The following is a 20,298-nucleotide window of genomic DNA, read 5'->3' as shown; positions in this document are numbered from 1 at the left end:
TGCGTGTTAACCTCTTAAGTGCCATGTTTAAATTATCCCCATTTTTCTAGGAGGGAAATCAAATGTAAAAACTGAAATAAATTTAAATCTTAAACATGTAAGGTATCCCCTTGTCACAAAAAATGTACAAATCAACAATTTCCCCCATTCTGCCACACATAAAGTTGGAATAAAATGTGATTAGAACTCCCCAAAATTGTTTCCATGCAAAAATGTCAGCAAAACGTGGCGCCTTGCATGGGTCCGCACTCCGAAGTATGAAAAGTTATGGGCGTCAGAACATGGAAATACGGCAAAAATATTTTTCTACAAAAGATTATAAATTTTTAATGTATTACAACATTAAAAAAACCTAAATAAATCTGGTATCTCCATGATAACACTGACCCAAAGTATAAAGCAGAGGAGTCCTTTGGACCGTATAGTGAAAGCCGTAAATACAAAGCCCACAAGAAAATAGTACAAATGAGAATTTTTGTCAATTTCACTTCATTTGAAATTTTTTTCCAGCTTTCCAGTAAATTACACCGAATATGAAATAGACCACTATGACGTCCAAATTATAATGCGGATAACAATAGATGGGAAAATCTAAAAGTTCTGGCTTTAGAAAGGATGGGTTGGGTTAGGGATGACACCGAATGCCCCTTGTAATCAGACACCAAGAATGAATATTCTCTCAGCCCAATCAGCTCTGCTGATGCCGATGGGGGCGGCCCGAAGGACTCTGGTCCTTTACATAATTCTTACGGAAACATGGATGCGTTTTCAAAACTCCATTATAATATTTTACACCACAAATCCACACGTGACTTAATGGGTTTGTCCCAAGTTTAGAAGTTTAACAAGGTGATCAATGTGGGTCCGAATGTTGAGACTACCCCTCTCCTCCCCCCGACATGAGAACGGGACTCCTGCAATCTGGTGGTCCTAGAGGAGTGTTGGGGATAGCTGTGGTCAGTGAATGGAGCGGCAGGACATGTCCTCCTGTCGTTCCATGAATTAGTGAGAATGGGATCCTTGTGAATGGGATCTTACAAACTGCATTCTCGTGAGCTGTGAGGGTCCCAGCAGCCGGGCACCTCTTATGGCTATGGATAGGGCATTGCTTTTAAAAAAGGAAACAAACTCGTTAACTCTGTGTCTGCGTCTTCCTCGGTTCATGCTAACAGACTAAGGAGATGCTGAGTTTCCACTTTCGCCTGTCAATGTGAACTATGGTCTAGTTACTGGTTGTGGATTGAATACACCACACCCGTCACTCCGCAGTCAGGCTCTGGGACAGCAAGGGTTAACCCTAAGTGACTTTAAGTGTCTGCTCCTACTTATCTTAAATATCCTGTGCTCAGCTCATTCCCTGCTGGTTAAAGTCTTCTTTGCCAGTTCTGTTTTCTGTGAGTATCTCTGGTTTTCACATCTTGGCTTACATTTTGTGACTATCCCTTTGTTCTTCTGATTATGTTCTATTTTTCTATCTCTGTTGTGACCCAGGTCGTCAACCATTGTCTTGTTTTGTGTGAGTTTGTCTCATTTCATGTCTCGCTTTGGCGTAGGGAGGGGTGGTCTTTGTAGTTGTCCCATATCACTTAGGATACGCAGAGTCAAGTAGGCACAGCACTTGAGGGGCTGGAGCTTAGGGCTCACTGTCTTGTCTTGTCCAACTCCCCCTGTTACAACTCTTTAATTGTTGTTACTTCCAGTTCATCTTCTTTAAGTTTTTTTTAGTATAACCTCATCAGAACATCGCAGCGTTATGGCCCTTTAATCCCTTACCCATTCCAGATCTTGTCTTACATTTTTTGACTATCCCTTTGTTCTTCTGATTATGTTCTATTTTTCGATCTCTGTTGTGACCCAGGTTGTCATCCATTGTCTTGTTTTGTGTGAGTTTGTCTCATTTTGTCTCATTTCGCGTAGGGAGGGATGGTCTTTGTGGTTGTGGTTATCACTTAGGATACGCAGAGTCAAGTAGGCAGAGCGCTTGAGGGTCTGGAGCTTAAGGCTCACTATCCTGTCTTGTCCAACTCTTTAATTGTTGTTACTTCCAGTTCATCTTCTTCTTTAAGTTTTTTTTTAGTATAACCTCATCAGAACATCGCAGCGTTCCGGCCCTTTAATCCCTTACCCATTACTCCGTAATTGAACGTTTCTATAAATATGGAAGGAAATAGACTGTGCTAATTTTTATCTGCGACCATCACGGATCCATCTTATGTGATCATCAGTGGAAACAAGAGTATTAACGCTCTTTTAGGAAATGTTTTTTAATTGTCCGAACTAAATAATAGGAACAATGGGCATACGGAGGGGTTTTTATTTTAGGGTCCATCTCGCTTCGAGATCTAATGGACCTCATTTTCATTTACTCCTAAGTCGGAGCAGTTCCTAAAACATCTAAATGGCTATTAATTTAATCAGGTAATTTAACTCTCGCGGTGGAAAATGCCAGTAGCGAATTGTGTTGGGGGGGGGGGGGGGTGATTATAGGTGTGACATTTCTGGCGGATGATGGCGCTCGTACTTTGATACATCATTTTCTTTTTGAAGGTTAAGCTCAGATAACCTGCCTTTGGCATTTAATTAGCTACATATTAAACACTCTTTTAATAATAAAATGATTAAAAATTTTATTGCTTCTTAAATGAGGCCCTTTTAGGTAGATTTAATGAGTTGGTTTCTTAGAGCACTTGTCTTCTGTGTGAATGCAGACCCTGGCGTGTAATGATAATAGGCTCGATAGCCTGCAAAATCTCTCTTTTATTCAAATTACAAGCCAGAACTATATTGTAGAGAACTTCGTATGTGTATATTGAAGCTTAAAGGCACTTAAAGGGGAAGCGGACGTGGATTTTTTTTTTGGCTCGTTTTTGCTCTGTTAGTTCATTAAAGCATGCTGGGAGAGGTTGTGATGTTTAAAATAGTTGTATTAGCTCATTTGCATGTACTAAGGGGGTAAATGAAGGCAGCCATATTGATTCAATGTGACAGATGCACGGTGGGAGAAGAGAAACTTCAACTGCACAGTGCCACCTAGTGGTGGACGACCAGTTGCTTCAATTACATTGTTACAATGCTAAGGGATTATGGTATGTGAGGCCGATTTTCCCTGAATTGCCCTGGGTTTTTGGCGCATGCGATCGGATTGTGGCGCATAGGCGCTGGCATGCACGCGACGGAAATGGGGGGAGTGGCCGTACGAAAACCCGACAGATTCGGAAAAACCGCTGCATTTTTAAAAAAAAAAGTGCCGCTTGACACGCACTTACCTGCACCCAGCGCAGGACGGTGAACTCCAGTGCAATCCGATGAACTTCAGCGCAGCAGCGACACCTGGTGGACGTCGGAGGAACTACCTTAGTGAATCGCCGGAAGACCCGAATCCTCCGCAGAGAACGCGCCGCTGGATCGCGAATGGACCGGGTAAGTAAATCTGCCCCAATGTCTATGCAACATGTGAGCATTATACATGTGATCATTATAGGGGTCAACTGGTTTCCTCGTTCCTGGTTGGTGCACTTTTGAAGTAATTCATCTGATCTGGGGCATCAGGAAGCAGTGTCTTTATGCAATGTCTCTCCGGGTCCCATGATCTCGCCCTTCCAAAAAATCGATGTGTCATGGTATCATGTGATCAGGGGCTCGATTATCGGTGCTGGACTGAAGAAATCAAGACCCCTCAGTCACAGTAGCTGCCAGACAGCGCAAGCGCAAGCAAAGACTCTGCTGTGACTGAGGGGACTGGATGTCTTCAGTACAGCAGCAGGAATCCATTCTCTATTTATATGAAACAATGATGCTCCTAGACTCGAGAAGGGGAGACTGTCACCCTGGATCTGGGGCATCATTGTATGGAAGTATATAGACACTACTTCATGGTCTCTGTGACCAGAGTAATTATTGTCATCCCAAAGAAACCAGGAAGGGAACACTTGTCTTTGAAGGGAGCCTGTCACCAGATTTTGCCCCACTTAACTACTAGAACCCTCAGGTAAAGGGTGAAATGTCCTATCTAGAAGTTCTTCTTTTAAGTTAAATCTCACTGACTTATTAAAAATCTCCCCCAAAGTCGGGCAAATATACCTCTTCTCACCTCATTTTTACATGAGATGAGTCAAGTTTAGTGGTTGCAGGCAGAGTGTGAATTCAGAAGCCATTGGGGCAGATTTACTTGCCCAGTCCATTCGCGATCCAGCGGCGCGTTCTCTGCGGTGGATTCGGGTCCGGCCGGGATTCACTAAGGCAGTTCTTCCGACGTCCACCAGGTGGCACTGCTGCGCTGAAGTACCCCAAGGCCAGCCGGAATGCCCTGAAGTACACCGGCCTATTCCTGGTGAAGGTAAGCGTGAGGCCAGCAACATTTTTTTTTTTTTTAAATGTGGCGGTTTCTCCGAATCCGTCGGGTTTTCGTTCGACCACGCCCCCCGATTTCTGTCGCGTGCACGCCGGCGCCGATGCGCCACAATCCGATCGCGTGCGCTAAAATCCTGTGGCAATTCAGGGGAATCGGTGCAAATCGGAAAAATACGGGTAACACGTCGGGAAAACGCGAATCGGCCCCTTAGTAAATGACCCCCACTATCTTCTGTTCTGTAGTGCCTAGAAACTTACTGCTGCCTGGAACTTCAGTTCCAGGAAGCTAAAAACATTGGGCAGAGAAATATCCAAAGTTTCCGCCATTTTTTGTGCTGCCTGTATGTCCAGGTCTGTAGCTTATGATCGATGGGATCTGAAAGATGAGATTCTTAACTTAATATGACACAGAGAAGCTTGTTTCTAGGTGCTATAGAAACAAGGATCGTGGCTCCTGAAGTGACACTACCCCTGCAACCACGGGACTGGACTCATCTCATGTGAAAATGGAATGAGAAGAGTCCTATTTGCTTGACTTTGGGGGAAATATTTTATAGGGGTATTTTTTGAAAAAAAACACTCAATGGATAACCCATTATGCCAAAGATTTAAAGGTTTTTTTCTGTAAATGGAAAAACTCCCACAGGGTGAGTGAGAAAAATCAGATGACATATTTATCCCGCCATGGCTCCTGGGTCTTATTGCTCCAGTAATTATGGTATTCAGGCCTGTGCTCATCCAGAAATCCCAGGGGGTCGTGACCTTTGTCATCCAATGGGGGGTCTTTTCGGACAGGGAGAACACAGGAAGTGACACCTCATGGAAAAAGGAAGTGACGTCCTGAAGTACTGGAGCAATACAAGGAGTATTACAGGTGCACGGCTCATTATATCCCTGGTCATGTGATGTCACACAGGTGCACTGCTTATTATATCCCTGGTCATGTGATGTCACACAGGTGCACGGCTCATTATATCCCTGGTCATGTGATGTCACACAGGTGCACTGCTTATTATATCCCTGGTCATGTGATGTCACACAGGTGCACGGCTCATTATATCCCTGGTCATGTGATGTCACACAGGTGCACGGCTCATTATATCCCTGGTCATGTGATGTCACACAGGTGCACTGCTTATTATATCCCTGGTCATGTGATGTCACACAGGTGCACGGCTCATTATATCCCTGGTCATGTGATGTCACACAGGTGAACGGCTCATTATATCCCTGGTCATGTGATGTCACACAGGTGCACAGCTCGTTATATCCCTGGTCATGTGATGTCACACAGGTGCACGGCTTGTTATATCCCTGGTCATGTGATGTCACACAGGTGCACGGCCTGTTACATCCCTGGTCATGTGATGTCACACAGGTGAACGGCTCATTATATCCCTGGTCATGTGACATCACACAGGTGCATGGCTCGTTATATCCCTGGTCATGTGATGTCACACAGGTGCACAGATCTTTAAATCCCGGGTCATGTGATGTCACACAGGTGCACGGCTTATTATATCCCTTGTCATCTGATGTCGCACAGGTGCACAGCTCGTTATATCCCTGGTCATGTGATGTCACACAGGTGCACAGCTCATTATATCCCTGGTCATGTCATGTCACACAGGTGCACGGCTCATTATATCCCTGGTCATGTGATGTCACACAGGTGCACGACTCATTATATCCCTGGCCATGTGATGTCACACAGGTGCACGGCTCATTATATCCCTGGTCATGTGATGTCACACAGGTGCACGGCTCGTTACAGTTATCATAGCTGTGTGACATCACATGACCAGGGACTGGTGTTTGTTTACGTAAATAACGAAGCTTTCTTTCAAATGACAGCAAGCAGAGATCTAGAAAACAGTGAGGAATTGATGCTGAAAGTATATTTGAAAACTGTATAACTTTTCATGACACAAACAATTACAGGTGATCCCCTACTTAATAACACCTGACTTACAGACGACCCCTAGTTACAGACGGACCTCTGGATGTTGGTAATTACTGTACTTTATCCTTAGGCTACAATGATCAGCTGTAACAGTTATCACAGGCGTCTGTAATGAAGCTTTATTGATAATCCTGGTTCTGATGACAAACCAACATTTCTAAAATCCAATTGTCACAGAGACCAAAAAAATTTGACTGCGGTTACACTTATAAAGTATACAGTTTCGACTTACATACAAATTCAACTTAAAGGGAACCTACCACCACGATTCTACCTATAAAGGTAGATCGGGTGGTAGGTGGATGTAAGGGACGTGAGGAGAGCTCTTTTTAGAGCTAATCCTCACGTCCCCGCTAGCGTAGCATAAACTTTATTGCCCTAATATGTAAATTTACTTATGCGGCTACTCCACGCCCCAGTAGCCACGTTACTCCTCCTACCCTGTGTGTTCAGCGCGCGGCATCCGACAAGCCGGAGTTCTGCGCATGCGCAGTAGCTCCGGCCTCGGAGGTGTGGCTGCTCAGCTGCGGACCTGCGTTCTGCGCATGCGCAGAACGCCAGCATGTCGGGCGAGGGCGCGCAGCTACGAGGAGCTGCGCGCCAAACACACAGGGTAGGAGGAGTAACGTGGCTACTGGGGCGTGGAGTACCCGCGCTGTGTAGCCTCGTGCCCAGCTACTCCACGCCCCAGTAGCCGCATAAGTAAATTTACATGTTAGGGGAATAAAGTTTATTAAAAGTTAGCGGGGACGTGAGGATTAGCTCTAAAAAGAGCTCTCCTCACGTCCCTTACATCCACCTACCACCCGATCTACCTTTATAGGTAGAATCGTGGTGGTAGGTGCCCTTTAAGAACAAACCTACAGAACCTATCCTGTATGTAACCCGGGGACTGCCGGTATCTTCAGAAAGTGGAGATGCCCTTTAAACGTACGTCCTGACAGTAGAACTCGGCTGCGGAGGATTGGTATACAATAAATTCTGTATATTTTCCCTTTTCTTATAGATTTGATACAATCACATGATGAGGATGCTGGGAGTTCTGCTATATTAGTGCGGTGGTGGATGCTGTGACATTGGCACCCCCCGGCTCGGTGCTATGTGCCGGCTCCCAGCGCTGTATAATATGCATCTCCCTCTATATATTTGGCTCCGGTGACTGACAGGTAGCAGCTCTGCCGCCGGCGCCGCGGGCCATGACAAGTGACAAAGAAATGTTGGGTTTGTCTTGTGTTAATGTAAAATGCCCCCCCGGACCCTCCACTTATTCATCTTCATCTTATTGACACACGCGTCTCCCATGTTGTTGTTACGTGTTGGTAAATTAAAGACGCCGTCCTGACAGCTCTGCCAACACTTCCCCGTAACGCGTCCCGCTAATGAAGCGCAGCCGTCACCTAAGTGTAATTAATCCTGTCCCCATATCACTTACAGCACGAGACCGGGAAGAAGACCGGCCACAGCTCCAAGAGAAAATGGACATTATAGCCTTCCTTATTATACAATGGCCTAATTATAGTGTCCTATCTGCAGGTAGCATCTTATAGAGCAGGAGGAGCTGAGCAGATTGTACATAGTGTCCTATCTGCAGGCAGCATGTTATAGAGCAGGAGGAGCTGAGCAGATTGTACACAGTGTCCTATCTGCAGGCAGCATGTTATAGAGCAGGAGGAGCTGAGCAGATTGTACATAGTGTCCTATCTGCAGGCAGCATGTTATAGAGCAGGAGGAGCTGAGCAGATTGTACACAGTGTCCTATCTGCAGGCAGCATGTTATAGAGCAGGAAGAGCTGAGCAGATTGTACATAGTGTCATATCTGCAGGCAGTATGTTATAGAGCAGGAGGAGCTGAGCAGATTGTACATAGTGTCCTGTCTGCAGGCAGCATGTTATAGAGCAGGAGGAGCTGAGCAGATTGTACATAGTGTCCTATCTGCAGGCAGCATGTTATAGAGCAGGAGGAGCTGAGCAGATTGTACATAGTGTCCTATCTGCAGGCAGCATGTTATAGAGCAGGAGGAGCTGAGCAGATTGCACATAGTGTCCTATCTGCAGGCAGCATGTTATAGAGCAGGTGGAGCTGAGCAGATTATACATAGTGTCCTAGCTGCAGGCAGCATCTTATAGAGCAGGAGGAGCTGAGCAGATTGTACATAGTGTCCTAGCTGCAGGCAGCATGCTATAGAGCAGGAGGAGCTGAGCAGATTGTACATAGTGTCCTAGCTGCAGGCAGCATCTTATAGAGCAGGAGGAGCTGAGCAGATTGTACATAGTGTCCTAGCTGCAGGCAGCATGTTATAGAGCAGGAGGAGCTGAGCAGATTGTACATAGTGTCTAGAGATGAGCGAGCACTAAAATGCTCGGGTACTCGTTATTCGAGACGAACTTTTCCCGATGCTCGAGTGCTCGTCTCGAATAACGAACCCCATTGAAGTCAATGGGAGACTCGAGCATTTTTCAAGGGGACCAAGGCTCTGCACAGGGAAGCTTGGCCAAACACCTGGGAACCTCAGAAAAGGATGGAAACACCACGGAAATGGACAGGAAACAGCAGGGGCAGCATGCATGGATGCCTCTGAGGCTGCTTAAACGCACCATTATGCCAAAATTATGGGCAACAGCATGGCCATGACAGAGTGACAGAATGAAGCTAGATAGCATCTAAAACATCCAATAATTGACCCTGACACTATAGGGCAGTGATGGCGAACCTTTTAGAGCCTGAGTGCCCAAACTTCAACCAAAAGCCACTTATTTATTGCAAAGTGCCAGCGCAGCAATTTAAGCAGTAATTTATTGCTCCTTGTTCTTTGACAACTTTCAATCCTTCAGCCTCCTAAAGACACCAACGCAGTTGAAAGGAGGAGGGCAGATTCCCCCATCATTGTAGGAAGGTTCTGCAGGAAGATTCTTTGAGTCCTGTCTGGTGAACTTCATGCTGGGATGATGGCCTGGGTGCCCACAGAGAGGGCTCCGAGTGCCGCCTCTGGCACCAGTGCCATAGGTTCGCCACCACTGCTATAGGGGACAGCATGCAGAGGCAGCGGCAGCAGCGGCAGGCTAGAGAGTGGCATGGCGACATACCCTAAATCAGTGATGGCAAACCTTTTAGAGGCCGAGTGCCCAAACTACAACAAAGGCCCGCTTATTTATCACAAAGTGCCAACACAGAAATTTAATTTGTGATTTATACTCCCTGCTCTGTCACAGTTTTCATTGATACCAGCACCTGAGGACACCAATAAAGCAGAAAATAGTCCCAGGTAGAGCTGTCACTTTAAAATAGCTCTGTGCACAGCAAGTCCTGGGCTGTCTGGGACTGCAGGAAGATACCTGGAGTCATCTCTGGTGATGGCCTGAGTGCCCACAGAAAGGGCTCTGAGTGCCACCTCTGGCACCAGTGCCATAGGTTAGCCATCACTGCCCTAAATGGACTCAGGCTTCAAACCAATGGGTGGCAGAGAGGAACCAAAGGAGGTGAGCAAGAAGCGCTCAAATAATATCGGTACATGATAAAAGTTTGCCAGTATATTTTGTGGATAACACAGCAGGGTGGCGACAAAGTTAACAACTTTGATGTGGAATCCATGAAAACAACCCAAATTTATGCCTGACACACCTCGTTTGATAAGGGGACGATGTATGGAGGCAGCTATATGGACGACTTTTGGAGGTAGCAATGGAGACAACGTGTGGAGGCTGCTATGGAGACAATTTAATTTGGATAGTGCCTGTATGTGGCAGTCCAAAAAAGTTTTCAAACCAGAGGAGCAGGTAGGTGGCCCTCCAGAAAAATGGAATAGATTGAGTGCCTGTATGTGGCAGTCCAAAAAAGTTTTCAAACCAGAGGAGCAGGTAGGTGGCCCTCCAGAAAAATGGAATAGATTGAGTGCCTGTATGTGGCAGTCCAAAAAAGTTTTCAAACCAGAGGAGCAGGTAGGTGGCCCTCCAGAAAAATGGAATAGATTGAGTGCCTGTATGTGGCAGTCCAAAAAAGTTTTCAAACCAGAGGAGCAGGTAGGTGGCCCTCCAGAAAAATGGAATAGATTGAGTGCCTGTATGTGGCACTCCCAAAAATTGTTTAAAACAGAGGACCGGGTAGGTGGCCCTCCAGAAAAATTAAATGCATAAAGTACTATAGCTAGAGCCAGTGGGCCCTGTCAAAAAATAGCCAGTTTCCTCTGCTTTACTGTACAAAGAGGAGGAGAAGGAGGAAAATGAGGAGGAGGAGGAGTGGATAAATTATTCAGGTTGAGCTTCCTTCACCTGGTGGAGATTGGAAATTATGAGAAATCCAGGCTTTATTCATCTTAATAAGCGTCAGCCTGTCAGCGCTGTCAGTCGACAGGCGTGTACGCTTATCGGTGATGATGCCACCAGCTGCACTGAAAACCCGCTCGGACAAGACGCTAGCGGCAGGGCAGGCAAGAACCTCCAAGGCGTACAGCGCCAGTTCGTGCCACATGTCCAGCTTTGAAACCCAGTAGTTGTAGGGAGCTGTGTGATCATTTAGGACGATGGTATGGTCAGCTACGTACTCCCTCACCATCTTTCTGTAAAGATCAGCCCTACTCTGCCGAGACTGGGGACAGGTGACAGTGTCTTGCTGGGGTGACATAAAGCTGGCAAAAGCCTTGTAAAGCGTACCCTTGCCAGTGCTGGACAAGCTGCCTGCTCGCCTACTCTCCCTCGCTACTTGTCCCGCAGAACTACGCACTCTGCCGCTAGCGCTGTCAGAAGGGAAATACTGTTTCAGCTTGTGCACCAGGGCCTGCTGGTATTCATGCATTCTCACACTCCTTTCCTCTGCAGGGATGAGAGTGGAAAGATTTTGCTTGTACCGTGGGTCCAGGAGAGTGAACACCCAGTAATCAGTGCTGGAATAAATTCTTTTAACGCGAGGGTCACGGGATAGGCAGCCTAGCATGAAATCTGCCATATGCGCCAGAGTACCAACGCGTAAGAATTCACTCCCCTCACTGGCCTGACTGTCCATTTCCTCCTCCTCCAACTCCTCTTCTTCTGCCCATACACGCTGAACAGTGAAGGACTCAACAATGGTCCCCTCTTGTGTCTCGCCAACATTCTCCTCCTCTTCCTCCTCATCCTCCTCCACCTCCTCCGATATGCGCTGAGAAACAGACCTCAGGGTGCTTTGGCTATCAACAAGGGAATCTTCTTCCCCCGTCTCTTGTGACGAGCGCAAAGCTTCTGACTTCATGCTGACCAGAGAGTTTTTCAACAGGCCAAGCAGCGGGATGGTGAGGCTGATGATGGCGGCATCGCCACTGGCCATCTGTGTTGACTCCTCAAAGTTACTCAGCACCTGACAGATATCAGACATCCACGTCCACTCCTCATTGTAGACTTGAGGAAGCTGACTGACCTGACTACCAGTTCTGGTGGAAGTTGACATCTGGCAGTCTACAATGGCTCGGCGCTGCTGGTAAACTCTGGATAACATGGTTAATGTTGAATGTTGAATGTCGGTGAGCGGGCAGTTGGAGGCGGCGCTGCGCTGCCCTGAGAGTGGCAGCATCTCTGCTGGACTTCCTGAAATGCGCACAGATGCGGCGCACCTTCGTGAGCAAATCTGACAGATTGGGGTATGTCTTGAGGAAACGCTGAACTATCAGATTTAACACATGGGCCAGGCATGGCACATGTGTCAGTCTGCCGAGTTGCAGAGCCGCCACCAGGTTACGGCCGTTTTCACACACAACCATGCCTGGCTTCAGGTTCAGCGGTGCCAGCCACAGATCAGTCTGCGCCGTGATGCCCTGTAATAGCTCTTGGGCGGTGTGCCTTTTATCGCCTAGGCTCAGCAGTTTGAGCACCGCCTGCTGTCGCTTAGCAACGGCACTGCTGCTGTGCCTAGAGCTACCGACTGATGGCGCCGTGCCCACGGATGGTAGTTCGGAGGAGGAGGTGGAGGAGGGGTGGGAGGAGGAGGAGGCATAGTAGGCCTGAAACACCTGGACCGAGGTAGGCCCCGCAATCCTCGGCGTCGGCAGTATATGACCAGCCCCAGGGTCAGACTCGGTCCCAGCCTCCACCAAGTTAACCCAATGTGCCGTCAGCGATATATAGTGGCCCTGCCCGGCAGCACTCGTCCACGTGTCCGTGGTCAGGTGGACCTTGTCAGAAACGGCGTTGGTCAGGGCACGGGTGATGTTGTCTGACACGTGCTGGTGCAGGGCTGGGACGGCACATCGGGAAAAGTAGTGGCGGCTGGGGACCGAATACCGAGGGGCGGCCGCCGCCATGAGGTTGCGAAAGGCCTCGGTCTCTACTAGCCTATAGGGCAGCATCTCCAGGCTAAGCAATCTGGAGATGTGCACATTAAGGGCTTGGGCGTGCGGGTGGGTTGCACTATATTTGCGTTTCCGCTCCAGCGTCTGGGGTATGGAGAGCTGAACGCTGGTGGATGCTGTGGAGGATCGTGGAGGCGACGATGGGGTTTTTGTGCCAGGGTCCTGGGCAGGGGGCTGACTATCAGCTGACACAGGGGAAGGAGCAGTGGTGTGCACGGCCGGAGGTGAACGGGCTTGGTGCCACTGATTCGGGTGTTTAGCATTCATATGCCTGCGCATACTGGTGGTAGTTAAGCTAGTAGTGGTGGAACCCCTGCTGATCCTGGTTTGGCAAAGGTTGCACACCACAGTCCGTCGGTCATCCGGTGTTTCCTTAAAGAACCTCCAGACTTCTGAAAATCTAGAAGTCTGGACCACGGCCTCTGACCCCTGCAGTAGTTGGACGCCCACGTCCCCGCCCTCGTCCTCTACCCCTAGCCCTCGGGTTAAACATTTTGAAAATGAAAGTTATAACTTTAATTTTTTTTTTACTTTTTTTTTGTGTTTTTTTTTTTTTTTTTGTGTTTTTTAGTTTTTAAAACCAAACGATGCTATCCTATTGCTATGGCTATTTTCTAGCCAAGTATGAAAGCACACTACTATGCCAGATGAGATGACGCTGAGTTATGAAAAAATAAATGTAAAATAAAAAGGAAATGGCAGACTGTGCCTAATTGAAATCCAACCCCTAATAAATTTTCCCACTTTGGTGTTTGAGGTGGATATGTGCGTCACTAGGAGCTAAACACAACGGTAGCAAGTCCCCCTGCAAATTCCTCACAATATGGTACTAGCTGCACTACTAGTGCCAGCAAGCCCAGCCACAAGCAAACAAAAAAAAAAAGTAGAACGTTATTGTAGCCCTAAGAAGGGCTGTTGGGTTCTTGTAGAATCACTCCTGCCTAACAGTAAGCTAATAGAACACCCTAACGCTTTCCCTGACCAGCAGCAGCTCTCTCCCTAGCGGCATCCAGACACAGAATGATCCGAGCAGCGCGGGCAGCGGCTAGTCTATCCCAGGGTCACCTGATCTGGCCAGCCAACCACTGCTATCGACGTGTAAGGGTACCACGTCATGCTGGGTGGAGTGCAGAGTCTCCTGGCTTGTGATTGGCTCTGTTTCTGGCCGCCAAAAAGCAAAACGGCGGGAGCTGCCATTTTCTCGAGCGGGCGAAGTATTCGTCCGAGCAACGAGCAGTTTCGAGTACGCAAGCTCGGACGAGTATGTTCGCTCATCTCTAATAGTGTCCTATCTGCAGGCAGCATGTTATAGAGCAGGAGGAGCTGAGCGGATTATTCATAGTGTCATATCTGTAGGTAGCATGTTATAGAGCAGGAGGAGCTGAGCAGATTGTACATAGTGTCCTATCTGCAGGCAGCATGTTGTAGAGCAGGAGGAGCTGAGCAGATTGTACATAGTGTCCTATCTGCAGGCAGCACGTTATAGAACAGGAGGAGCTGAGCAGATTGTACATAGTGTTCTATCTGCAGGCAGCATGTTATAGAGCAGGAGGAGCTGAGCAGATTGTACATAGTGTCCTATCTGCAGGCAGCATGTTATAGAGCAGGAGGAGCTGGACAGATTGTACATAGTGTCCTATCTGCAGGCAGCATGTTATAGAGCAGGAGGAGCTGAGCAGATTGTACATAGTGTTCTATCTGCAGGCAGCATGTTATAGAGCAGGAGGAGCTGAGCAGATTGTACATAGTGTCCTATCTGCAGGTAGCATGTTATAGAGCAGGAAGAGCTGAGCAGATTGTACATAGTGTCCTATCTGCAGGCAACATATTATAGAGCAGCAGGAGCGTTGGGGATAGTGACTGATTCCTTATATAACTGTGTATAGGGCAGAACTGATGTAATGTAATTGGGTAAAATACTGAATATAGAAACTTACCTTGTGTGGAAATATTAAGCAGATTTAGAGCTGCAGGATATCCCGCTATATAGCAGCAGCTAATTGTCTTCAGAGAGAGAATTATTCTCAGTATTCCAGGTTATGGGGCCTCTCCATCATCCGCTCATCCCTCGGCTCATGTTTTCAATGTATTTAGTCCAAATAGTTCAAGTTAATTAGGACCCTGAGGGGTGAGAGACGGAGTCATTCATCTGGTCATTCACATTCAGGGGTCCCATGTGTGCGCTCCGTCATTGCCTAAGTGCCGCATAGACCATAGGGCGGAATTAAATATGACTGTCGGAGACTTCGCTTACATTATTCTATATGTTAGCGGCTCATACTGGTTCTTAAAGCAACACTCTGCTACAAAGTCTCAGAAAGTCATTGGAAGCCAAAGTACATTGTTTGTATAGCGCCCCCTAGCATTCTATTCGATTACCCTTCAGAATGCCCAAAAGACATGTTTGCAGCCAATGAGAAGACACTTTATTTGCTGGTTGCACAAATGCAAGAATCCTCCATGAAGATCCAAGAGATGGGATTAAGCTACTGAGCATGTGCGACCACCGATACTGTACACATTAGGTGGACGTTCTGAGAAGGAACCAAAAGAACAGCAGGAGGTGACATAGTCAATGTATAACAGACACTTTAGTTACACAAAGGCAGAAATCTTTCACAAAGGTCTGGGAGATTGGACTAAGCTACTGAGCATGCGCGACCACATACACTGTACAAGTTAGGTGGACGTTCTGAGAAGTAAATGTATGAACAGCAGGAGGTGACATAGTCAATGTGACACTTATTTTATGCTGGTTGCACAAAGGCAGAAATCCTCCATGAAGTTCCAGGACATAGGACTAAGCTACTGAGCATGTGCGACCACCGACAATGCACACTTTGAGTTTTATTTTCTGAGAAGGAACCAAAAGAGCAGCAGGGGTGCAACAGACACTTTATCTGCTGGTTGCACAAAAGCGGAAATCCTCCATGAAGATCCAGCAGATGGGACTAAGTTACTGAGCATGTGTGACCACCAACTCTGCACACGTTAGGAACAGCAGGGAAGGGGGACCATAGTCAATGTGTAACAAACACTTTATTTACTGGTTGCACAATAGCAGGGATCTTCCATGAAGAAACAGGAGATTGCATGTGAGACTGCACACACGAGGTGGACATTCTCAGAAGGAACCAAATCCGATGGGTTTTCGTTCAGCCATGCCCCCCCCCCCCCCCCCCGATTTCCGTCGCGTGCACGCCGGCGCTGATGCGCCACAATCCGATCGCGTGCGCCAAAAACTCGGGGCAATTCATGAAAAATTGGCGCAAATCGGAAATATTCGGGTAACACGTCGGGAAAACGCGAATCGGGCCCTTAGTAAATGACCCCCAATGTGTTACAGACACTTCACTTGCTGGTTGCACAAGGGCAGGAATCCTCCATGAACATACGGGAGATGGGATCTACTGAGCATGTGCGACCAATGAGGCAGCACGTTAGATGGACGTTTTGAGAAGAAATCAAAAAGACCAGTAGGGGGCGTCATAGGTAACATGTAACAGATCTATGGTGTTTAATATAATAAAGAGCCCTTAATTAAAGGTGATGTATCTCCTGTGGTCACCATCAACCTAATGGATTGGGGGTTGGAGGTAACAGAGGTTCTCAATGTTTTTTTTAGGTGGAGTTTGGTGATGTTCAGTGGAGACATGATTGGTCTGAAGTGTCATGAAAGATGGAGAATCCTTTTAAATCCCTCTCTGTTCTACCTTCAGGTTTGTCATAACATTTCAACACATACACAAAATATCTCCCTAGTACAGCAGCTCAGTTCTGCTTCCTTCCCAGCTCTGCTTTTACTTGCAGTTGCTCCTCGGGGGCCGGCATTCCAGGTTACTGTCCAATGTTATGCTGCAGCAGAAGGGAGAGCTCTGATTGGTGGAGCAGACTGAATAATTCAGCAGGTCATTGATTGACATGTTGCCCTATTAGTCATAGCATCTGTTCTGACACTGTTTGCTTATACTAGGGGCCACACTTCTTCCGCAGACACTGGACGAGGTCCCCCAATTTAAAGTAGAATTTCAAAACTTTTCCGGAGCTGGAATTTTCTGCGACTGGGGCAGGAGCAAATATGCACCAAATGACAGGTTATACAGTTGTATTATCCCACAGTACAATACAGCTAAACACAGTGGATGAATTATTAGGATTACCATAAAACCCCTTGGGGGCGGAGCAGGGGTAAAATAAAAAAAAAAAAAAAAAAAAAAGATATAATCACTTTCTTGTGGCTTTTTGATCCTGAAATATGTTCTGTTTTTGGTGCCCGCTGGATCGGAAGTGCTATGGATCTTGTGATCGTTGCAGGTACTCACTGGCCTCAGCGGTCCTTTAGCTCATGTGACCGTTGAGGCCAGTGATGTACAGGAGCCTTGGTGTTTACTGACTGAAAACAGGTGGAATGGAGACCACATCAAGGAATTAGGGCAGGAGGGGTATCTGATTCTACCTCCCCAATGATAAGTCTGGACCCCCCCCCCCCCCCCTTTAAAATATCTAGGCGGTTTAGTCGCAGTGGATTCTCGTTCTTTTAAGAAGCAGGGGAAGAAACACATTTGGGCTTATTTACTAAGGGTCCCACGGCTGCATTTCCGTGGGGTTTTCCAACATTTTCAGGGATTGCGCCACTGGGACCGGTATGTAGTAGGCGATTGTGACGTACACGATCGGATTTAGTCGCAATTGCGCCGGTTTACATGTGACACAAATCGGGGGGCGTGCTGTCGGACGATCCGACGAATTCGGACAAACCGCAGGATTTAACTTAAAAATTGTGTCGCAAGCCTTGCACTTAGATGCACCAGGAAGAAGAAGGTGAACTCCTGCGGACCTGAGCAGGGAAGCGACACATGCAGGATATCGGGCGCACGATCTTAGTGAATCGCGGCAGAGTGCATTGTCGTCTGACAATGCACTTTCGGGATCATCTCTGGACCGGGTAAGTAAATGTGCCCTATTGAGCCCAAAAAGAGGAGAGCGAAGTTGGTCTGAGGGGTGGAGCCTAATATTATATGTAAATTAGCCATGCCCCCAAAATGCCCAACTCGTGGCTGATTTTCCGTCACTAGGTGGTTCTATATGGATACAAGACTCTTCTAAAAACTTGCTATATTCCGTGTCCGCTCCCTCCGCACCGCCCCTCCCTACCGGTCCGAGTTTAATCACCCCGACTCTTAATCAAATCACCCATTTAAAAACAACGAATGGAATCGTCTCCCGACTCACTCAACGCTGACAAATTAGCGAGCGCCAGACTGAATTATGCAGATGTGCGGTGATATACGGTACGCGGCGGCGATAATTTACTCACGCCAACTCCATTGGTTTAATTATAGCGCTATCCTCCGTAAGCCAATTGGTCATCATGAGAGATTCCGGGCAGGATAATCACAAATACATAGAACACGTCCCCTCATTGTCCCCAGCGGCTACAAGCTAAAATGCTACTTACTGCTCGGAAGGTTAATGTCCCGCTTATGTAAATCGTCCAATTTCCCATTCAGCAGGCGGCATTATAAATCCTGGCACCGGGGATTTCATTTAACGTATGTTCCAACTAGTTGACCTGAAAGGTTAACAAGCACAAGTTATACAGGACGATTCTAGATGCTTAAAGGGAACCTGTCAGCAGTACTGACCATGCAGACTGCAGCCAGTGTTATGTATTGTCCCTGCAGAGATGTGTAATCAGACCTTTGTGTATGTTGTTAGTAGCAGCAGGACTGTGATGTATGGATTTATATCCCAGGATTATACAATTTGTAGTGTCCTCACACTGCTGTGCTCTGTGCTCTCTGCAACAGTGTTATGTATTGTCCCTGGAGAGATGTGTAATCAGACCTTTGTGTATGTTGTTAGTAGCAGCAGGACTGTGATATATGTATTTATATTCCACAATTGTGCTGGGGGGGGGGGGGGGAGTCCTCACACTGCTGTGCTCTGTCCTCTATGCAGTTAGTGTTATGTATTGAACCTGGAGAGATGTGTAATTAAACCTTATTATACCTTCCAACCTTTTGGTTGCAGAAAGAGGAATACGTGCGCCACAATTTTGTTTTGCATAATAAACCATGCCCTGCCCCATAAGCCAACCCCCTAGTAAGCCCACACAGTATAATGTCCCATTCACACTACCGTATGGGGGGCGTATGTATGGGGGGCACACGTGCGGCATCATACTGCTCCGTAAACGGGGAAAAGATAGGACATGTCCTATCTTTCCCTGTGTTACTGGTCGTGCGCAGTGGATTGTATGTAGAGGAGAGGGGTCACTCCTCCTCCGCTCCCATTATTGCCCCCCCTTCTGCTCCCCCTCTTATTATGCCCCCCTCTCTGCTCCTCTTCCTTATTATGCCCCCTGTAAGCTCCCCTTCTTATTCCCCCCCCTTCTGCTACTCTTATTGTGCCCCCTCACTGCTCACCTTCTTATTCTGCCCCCCTTTCTGCTCCCCTTCTTATTGTGCCCCCTCTCTGCTCCCCTTCTTATTGTGCCCCCTCTCTGCTCCCCTCTTATTGTGCCCCCTCTCTGCTCCCCCTCCTATTGTTCCCCCTCACTGCTCACCTTCTTATTCTGCCCCCCTTTCTGCTCCCCTTCTTATTGTGCCCCCTCTCTGCTCCCCTACTTATTGTGCCCCCTCTCTGCTCCCCTCTTATTGTGCCCCCTCTCTGCTCTCCCTCTTATTGTGCCCCCTCTCAGCTCCCCTTCTTATTGTCCCCCCTCCACTTATTGTGCCCCCTCTCTGCTCCACTTATTGTGCCCTCCTCTATGTTCCCCTTCTTTATTGTGCCCCCTCTCAGCTCCCCTTCTTATTGTGCCCCTCTTTCTGCTCCCCTTCTTATTGTGCCCTTCTTTCTGCTCCCCTTCTTATTGTGCCCCCTCTCTGCTCCCCTTCTTATTGTGCCCCCTCTCTGCTCTCCCTCTTATTGTGCCCCCTCTCTGCTCCTCCTCCTATTGTGCCCCCTCTCTGCTCTCCCTCTTATTGTGCCCCCTCTCTGCTCCCCCTCTTATTGTGCCCCCTCTCTGCTACCCCTCCTATTGTTCCCCCTCTCTGCTCCCCCTCCTATTGTGCCCCCTCTCTGCTCCCCCTCCTATTGTGCCCCCTCTCTGCTCTCCCTCTTATTGTGCCCCCTCTCTGCTCCCCCTCTTATTGTGCCCCCTCTCTGCTCCCCCTCCTATTGTTCCCCCTCTCTGCTCCCCCTCCTATTGTGCCCCCTCTCTGCTCTCCCTCTTATTGTTCCCCCTCTCTGCTCCCCCTCCTATTGTTCCCCCTCTCTGCTCTCCCTCCTATTGTTCCCCCTCTCTGCTCCCCTTCTTATTGTGCCCCCTCTCTGCTCCCCTTCTTATTGTGCCCCCTCTCTGCTCCCCCTTCTTATTGTGCCCCCTCTCTGCTCTCCCTCTTATTGTGCCCCCTCTCTGCTCCCCCTCCTATTGTTCCCCCTCTCTGCTCCCCCTCCTATTGTTCCCCCTCTCTGCTCCCCCTCCTATTGTTTCCCCTCTCTGCTCTCCCTCTTATTGTGCCCCCTCTCTTCTTATTGTGCCCCCTCTCTGCTCTCCCTCTTATTGTGCCCCCTCTCTTCTTATTGTGCCCCCTCTCTGCTCCTCCTCTTATTGTGCCCCCTCTCTGCTCCTCCTCTTATTGTGCCCCCTCTCTGCTCCCCTTCTTT

General features: G+C 47.9%; 1 long non-coding RNA gene across 4 annotated transcripts in view; it reads right to left on the bottom strand.

Moving 5' to 3' along the window:
- The window catches only part of LOC140121010 (uncharacterized), a 146,734-nt gene that overhangs the window by 124,857 nt on the left and 1,579 nt on the right, over nucleotides 1–20,298 (bottom strand). For all 4 annotated transcript variants that reach the window (XR_011854010.1, XR_011854009.1, XR_011854011.1 and 1 more), the window contains exons 2-3: nucleotides 18,086–18,199; nucleotides 14,565–14,748 (exon numbers count right to left, since the gene is read on the bottom strand). This is a non-coding gene — a long non-coding RNA (uncharacterized lncRNA). The remainder of the gene's footprint in view (nucleotides 1–14,564; nucleotides 14,749–18,085; nucleotides 18,200–20,298) is intronic.

Source organism: Engystomops pustulosus, chromosome 3 (assembly GCF_040894005.1).
Source record: "Engystomops pustulosus chromosome 3, aEngPut4.maternal, whole genome shotgun sequence".
Lineage (NCBI taxonomy): Eukaryota > Metazoa > Chordata > Amphibia > Anura > Leptodactylidae > Engystomops > Engystomops pustulosus.
This window is presented reverse-complemented; position numbering and strand designations above follow the sequence as displayed.